Raw genomic sequence first — 7701 nt, forward strand, 5'->3', positions numbered from 1 at the left:
AATCGATTAAAAAAAAAATTCTCAACACAAATTCTTTGCTTCTATGCTAGAAAAAATTAGCAGGAGACCTTCATCAAACATCCACTGCAGTTTGTTTTACACTGCAAAAAATCAGTAATCCTCCAGAAGTTATATTAACATCTGCAGATGAACTGTTAACTTAGTCTGATACACCATGTTTAAATTACATAGCATGATAAAGGCTGACAGCAGCTGACCCATTTCACATGGAAGTGACACCTGCAGCAAATGGGGGTGAATCTAAAGGGGGACATGGGGTGTACTAGACCACATTTATTTCAAGGCTTTCGTAAAATTTTCAGATTAAAAGTGAAATAATATAAAATATCATATTAATTAAAGTGCATTAATATTTAAACATATAAAAATAAATGCTTTTTTCACAAGCCAATAAAAATATACGTGGGCCAGTAAAACTTTGATCTTCTGACCAGAGAGTTGTTAGGTTATTATTAATTAACATTTACACCATCATAACATTTTGTTTTCAGCAGCACAAAAACTCTCCTTCAAAGTCCAGGGCAAACTTCAGAATGCTGATACGCTCGCTTCTCTTCACTGCAGCCAAGACATGCTCCTTTAAAGGCTTATAAAATAACTAACTCATTCACTCGCACACTTAAACAATGTAGACACATATACACATTCCTTTTGGAAACCACCAATATGGCTTGGGTTTTGGGGGTTTTTTTGACAGACATATGCAGTTAAACTTTAAAACATTGTATCCCCCATCACTCAGGCCACTCACACACCAACTCTATTCAGACCGAGTCTTTTCTTTGCACTACTTCTCCAATGTGCACCCGCAATTTTGTTGTAAATGTACAATGACAATAAAGGGAAATTCTATTCTATTCTAATTTCTAAAATGGAAACCAATGAGCAGTTCGTTTTGAAAGACGCATGTCTCTTTACTAATATGACAAAAGTATTTCTGATCCGATTAATCGATGGAATAATCAATAGATTACTTGATTACTAAAATAATTGATATCTCCAGCTCTAGATAACATTATGATACAGTTGTATCATAGTGTTATGCTATATGATGAAAATGATGATCACCTACCAGCTGAGACAATTAATCTGTTGTTCACTACACAGTTATATCCAGTGATACTGTATGATGGACCTAAAAAGGGGAAGGAGTGCAGGTGCAGTGCAGATGTGCTGCCAGTTTCAGTTTCTATCACTCTTTCTATTCAAGTGATGCGTACCACGACTTGCCACTTTGCATCTTGCAAGGTCTAACATATAAGTGCATTACTCAGGAGGTATACACAATAAAAGCAGCAGACACAATACATCACACTGAGCTACTAACACACTACACTAGAATGCTAAAATGAACACAGCCATGAAATAATTGATGAATTCATCCATGCAGAGTGACATGAGACCCTACTGTGTCTTGCACCATGTGTGAAATCCTGTTGCTCATGGGTGTCAGTATTAGAGACACAACAGTACAAACACATAATATCAGAATTATTAGTATTAACCCAGTGCTTTTAAAAAGTGATGAAAATGTTAAAAACTACTGATACACACACCAAGATAGTTTCGCCAAGCTACGTCCTGCCCCCTAAACATCTACCAAGGTAGCTCCTTCTTATAAATCAGAATATTTCATGTAGAATGTGTGTGAAGGAGACTCTCTCCTTTTGGGTGACAGAGGCGAAAGAACAACTGCAAATAATATCCAGTGTGAAAACAGTTACACGTATAGTACTTTATTTGTTTACTCCTGTCTACAGAACACAACAACAAAGCTGTCAGCTTCTGGACTTTAATAAAATATGTTGGCTGGGTCCAAGGGTAATATATGTGCAAGCAAAATGTAATAGGTTGTAAATGTATCCAACATGCTCATTATGCTATGCCATAGCTATTATTACGCTGGTGTAAAACTGCTTTAAAAAAAATTTTAAAAAAATTAAAAAAATAAATAAATCAAAAAACAGAATTGATCCTGAAATTCTTTGCTCTTCTCTGCTTCTTTGCCCTCCGTTTCCTTAAAAGTAACTGTTGTTCAATATTAACTTTCAAGCACAGTTCCCAGTCCATGAACAGCTCAGTTTCTGTCGTGATGGCAGAGAATTCAAGGCACACAATTATAAATGCTAACAACAACACTCCCCACTACAACACGGATTCAACGCAGTACTATGAAATGTGTTTAAAGTATAAAAGTCTCTGAAGCACTGTCACTACCTTAAGCCTAGACTTTCCTAGACTTTAAGTAAACACATCCTGCATGCTCTGCTGGGAGACTGTTGCTAACTTTGATTGACAGTATTTACAGAAAGTTTTTCTATGGGTGGTAATCAGCAACAGACTTACTGTGAAACAGTAATACTAACCAGTGGGAATTTTATCACAGTAACCATTAACTGTTCCACTCTTTGTCAGTATACTGTTGAGCTCTGCACCAAAGTCACCACAATAAATCCCTCCTCTGCTGTTGGAGTTGGCGATTAAAGAGACAGCATGCGCTGAAGAGAAGAGTCCTGTGGGGGGGGGGGGGGGGGGGGGGGGGGGGGGGGGGGGGGGTGGAGGCAACTAAACGATGTCATTGTGTTGAGGTCAGCAGGGCCTTGGACAGGCTTCAAATGTGCAATGAGATGGTCAGTGTAAAGACAGAGAAGCCATTACTTCCCTGCTGAGCACATAAGCCAGGCACAAAGCTTAATATGAGACAGTAACACAGCTCAGCTCCTCGCCGATTTAGGGATCGAGCAGACATCGTTTCCCCCCCCTCCTTTTCGTAACCCATTGCTAAATAGAAGAAAGCTGACATGTATCTAGGCCGGTGGGCTTGTAATGTCACCTTTACTGCTTGTCAAGCTGCACCTCAATCAGGACTACTCTGATCTACCCATCAGTCATTCAGGGTGACGGGGATGAAGCTATTGACAAAGAGACAATAGGAATGGACAGAACTAAGTGTGGTCAACGGTTTCCATCTGTGAGGTGTGGGCCACCTTACTAGATGAGTCTGATTTTTCAAATAAAGAGCTGCGTGACCTCTCATTGCCGCTTTTTCTAAAATATGGCATTTTCTAACATTTAAGGTAATGAGTTTTCAGATGAAAACAAGAAAGTGTACTTCCAGGGATCCTCAGTGCACTATGTTGGACATTCAAGCTTATGGGCAGCAGGTTAGCCCTGACAGACACAGCATATGGATTCCTAACATGCTGCAGTCTGGCTCACCAGATTCCTCCGGCTAATAACGAATGCCAAGCCTGTGCACCCCCACTTCACTCTTTGTAACAGATTTATTTAATAGAAAACCAGAAGCTTCATCCTGCTTTCATCAGCACTATGTGCTCATGGTAACTAGCACATGAGTCGAGACAGGTGGGGGAAAAAATAACTTTCTGACAGCAAAGGAAGAAAAATCTACTCTTTCAAGTTATTGTTAGTTTTTGGCTTCAATTCCAGTTTTGGGGTAAACTCTTAAACCATTGTGCAAAATTTGGAGGCAAAAACAGTTGCATATTTTATATTACAATCCAAAAAGAGCAAAGCAACTATCTATCCCATCAAACAGCTGTTTTGCTTTCATTCAGATTACAATGTAAAAAGCTAATCGCTGGTCAAACCCGCTGAGGCAATCAGTTATTAAAATAGGCAACAAGATCTGGACTGATATTTGAGATTTCAAGCTACTACAACATGCTAATGTATTAGATAACAAGAACTGGCACAGAGATAATACACTAATCATAAGATTTGTTCCCTGAAAACAACCCTGGAGTAAGATCAGAACTGATTAGGTGTACAGTCTTCTCCTAAACTACACAGTAACATTATGTAAAGTACAAATACTCTACAAACATGCTTTTGGGTACTCAAGCCTTGGCTTGTAAAGGTATGTACGTCTCAACATTACAAACAGGCAATTATATTGAAGTTCTGTGCACGGAACCTGCACATAATGCCAAAGCTGCAGGGACAAGACGAGTCATAATGTCAATTTTATAAACTACCAATAGGACTGAAATATAAATATTGCAGCTGTGGCTAATGCAGTTCATGTCCTGTGAATGTATCCTTGAGCCGGACACTAAATCGTTCCTAGGCGATTGTAGTTTAACCTGACCTTGCACCTTCCTGTGGAGCCATGCCAAGTGAAAAACAATTTGCCCGTGGGATAAAGAGTATCACATAACTAAGTGTTTTTTAAACAGTTATCATTATTTCATTGGTCCTGCCCTAAAACCAAGACAAATGCTAAAGTGAGTAAGGATGTTAGCAAGCTTATATTAAAACATGAGAGATACGAATCAGTTTTTCCTCAGGAAAGGGGCTGGACCTCAGCTCGATCCCTGTGTTCTAGTGCAAGGCGGACGAGGCTAAGATTACTGGATCCATTATCGGACAGAACCAGTCTTTTGTCGCCCTCAATTCCCAGCAACACGCTGAACAACACTATAAGGCCAGACCACAGTATTTGTGCACAGGGTTGTAATTTCAACGACACGTTAGCTGAACCTCTACCTTTAGATCCACCACATGTTAAAAAAAACTGGAAAAACGGTACATCTGCCTGTATAACAATGCTGTACATTTTTTTTGTTTGTTTGTTTTGCTGAACCCATGTTTTTATTTTTGGGCTTCCACGCGGTATTGCACCACAGCGTTTCGACAGACAAAGACTGTCAAAGGAAATGGTCAAGTACCCAAGACACGACCAAGGTGTCCGACTATGGAATCAGATGAAAGAAAAAGGTAGTGACTCGGGAGATTTTCGGCACAGGCGCATAAATCTGGGTAACACAAGCATACAAGGCAAAGATCATTTTAACAGATGCCTTGTTTATCCGTCTTCTGCTGTACTGTCAAGCTTACTGACTGCATTGGTGGGGGGGAGTAAGGAATTGTAAGTAAGATCAGTTCAAGCCTAGCATAACACTGAATTGCGTCCGATAATGGATCTCGTGACGCTACGTTGCTCGTTAACTAGCAGCTCAAGCTAACACTCCCATTCAGGTTAGCACTTCACAGCAGCACGTATTTGCAACAAAAGGCACTTTCATTCTGTTAGTGAATGTAAAATAAAACCTGACTCCAAAACGGAACAGAAAGCCCAGTAATGACACTCCTGTGTGGTGTATCTCCTGAGCCACCCCTGTGCTAAAACCCTGTGTTGCAGCGGCAGCAGCAACAAACCCGAGACAAAACAGTCAATGCACTGTGGGCAACTCACCCAAAAGATACCACTGTGCTGTCGACCATATGCTGCTGCAGTTCAGCGATGAACACCCATTAGAATGATTCCTGCGGTTGGGGGGCATCCAGGTGTTGCGGTGTTAAGATTACACTATTCCAAACGCTGCTTCGCTTTGACGGCTGTTGTCTGTACTGAGACCGCATATGTGTGTATGCTTATGTGTTTGTGTGTGTGTGTGTGTGTGTGTGTGAGCTCTGTAAGGCCTGCTGCTGGAAGGAAATGGTCTCCACTCCGTCAGTGAAAAGCGCATGCGCTTGGGAATGGGAATAGCACGGCCAACGGGCGAGCGGTCTGTGAGCACAGCCGTGTGGCCAACAGGTGAGATTGTCAACCGATGGCTGACTTGTTACAGCGGGAGGTTACCCGCTAAATGGCCACCTGCTGCCCTTCCCAACGGGATAAAGCAGCGGTGCAGTAATACAGGATACAGGATAGATATACGCTGTAATTTACTAGTAATAGACTGCAATTAAAACAGATTATTAAGGATTTCAAAGTCTTATTTGGTTTTCATAGACATATAATTCTTTTCCTTCTCTCTTTTTTGCCATATTTTCCAAGTAACCTATATTTGACAACAGCATAATAAAAATGGAAATTCTGTTTTTGTGGTGCCACCGCATTCTTTTTAGTGGCCCCCATATGGCGACCCCTATGAAACAATTCTGGAGGCGCCCCTGACTGTTAGGGCTGCGTGGTAAGTTAGTGCAACATGTTCAAAGAATAAAGTGGACTACAGCACGTGTGAGCTTTGATAACAGCGTTCCAATTTATTTGTTTATTTTTATAATTCCATAAGGTACTGTTATTCAGACCGAAGGCATGAATAATGTTTATTCAGTATACCTTTTAAGTTTTTGATAGGTTTTAAGTTTTATTGCTTTTCTGACTGTTTTCTACCATTTATACTATGCTAAAGTAAATAAGTAACAAAAAGAACTTTTTTTGCAGTAAAATTAGCAAAACATTCCTTTTTATAATTACACTAAAATCTGGGAAGTGAGCTACCAGAACTTTCTGTTATTTAACACTTCTTACAATTTAAGTCATGGTGACAGATTCATTTACTACAGTAGGAATTTTTTTTAGCATGTACAAAAACTGAGACATACTGTTGAAATTGCACTTCTTTTTCTTATATAAAGATATGTCAGGGATTGAATGTGTAGTTAAACCACTGGTCTAGCCTACTTTAGATCAACATGAGCCGTATGTGGCTCTTGATGTAAAATGAGTTTGACATCCCTGTTCTAAAGTGAATGAGGATATATATATATATATATATATATATATATATATGTATATTTTTTTTAGCCCTGACTGACACCTCTGGGAAACACCAACAATGCAGGAAAAACCTTTTATGTTTAGCCTCTCACAAGGAAGACACATTACCTCATCAAAATGCGTAAAGTAAAAAAAGTCCAGTTGTGAAATTTTCTCGCTACTAATTATTCTACAGTCAGCTGTTAGGGGTTTTATAACAAAGTGGAAGCAACTGGGAATGATAGCAAGTCAGCCATGAAGTGGTAGGCCACATAAAATCACAGAGAGGGGTAAGCAGATGCTGATGCAGGTGGTGGGCAAAGATCACCAACTTTCTGCAGAGTCAGTTGCTACAGATCTTCAGATTAGCTCAAAACAGTGTGTGGAGAGCTTCATGGAATGAGTTTCCATTTCTGAGCAGCTGCATCCAAGCTTTACAACACCAAGTGCAATGCAAAGTGTTTGATGCAGTGGTGTAAAGTGCGGCACCTCTAGAGCAGTACAGACGTGATCTTTGAGTGACGAATCATAGTTCTCCATCTGGCAATCCGATTGACGACTCTGTCTTTGGCAACTGCCAAGAGAATGGCACTTTTCAGATTGCATTGTGCCAAATGTAAGTTTGATGGAGGGGGGATTATGGTGTGGGGATGGCCCCTTCCTGTTCCTTCCTGTGCACAAAGCAACCTCCATAAAAACATGGATGAGTGAGTTTGGTGTGGAAGAATTTGACTGGCCTGCACAGAGTCCTGACCTCAACCAGACAGAACACCTTTGAGAAAAATTAGTGTGGAGCCTGCACTGTACTTTGACAAACTGTTTAAAACGGTTAACCTTTTTTAAAACAAATTTTAAACATTTGGATTATTACCTTTGTAGAAGGTAATAAAGTCACCAAGAATCTTTGTGAAGAACCATCTGCAATTACTATGTGTAAAACACCAGCACATCAAGTGATGTTGAACTTGTTTCACGCCTAACGGTGTAATGCCACACTGTATACACTGAGTCGATGTAAGTCTTTAAAGTACCTAATGCAATTCATTCATAACTATTCATATTCTGTAACTATTCTTACAGCAGTGACCTTTAGGAAATGGGGGTTAGAAATACCCTAAGTTCAAAGAACAGAACACTTCTGAAAAGATGAACAAATCATAATACTGCCCCCT

General features: G+C 40.0%; 1 protein-coding gene across 3 annotated transcripts in view; it reads right to left on the reverse strand.

Moving 5' to 3' along the window:
- cskl (c-src tyrosine kinase-like) overlaps positions 1 to 5552 on the reverse strand; it is a 51650-nt gene extending 46098 nt beyond the window's left edge. For all 3 annotated transcript variants that reach the window (XM_005447676.4, XM_025907747.1, XM_005447677.4), the window contains exon 1: positions 5240 to 5552. The gene's annotated coding sequence lies outside the window, so the exon portion shown is untranslated. The remainder of the gene's footprint in view (positions 1 to 5239) is intronic.
- Between the last annotated feature and the right edge of the window lie 2149 nt (positions 5553 to 7701).

Source organism: Oreochromis niloticus, linkage group LG1 (assembly GCF_001858045.2).
Source record: "Oreochromis niloticus isolate F11D_XX linkage group LG1, O_niloticus_UMD_NMBU, whole genome shotgun sequence".
NCBI classification, from domain to species: domain Eukaryota; kingdom Metazoa; phylum Chordata; class Actinopteri; order Cichliformes; family Cichlidae; genus Oreochromis; species Oreochromis niloticus.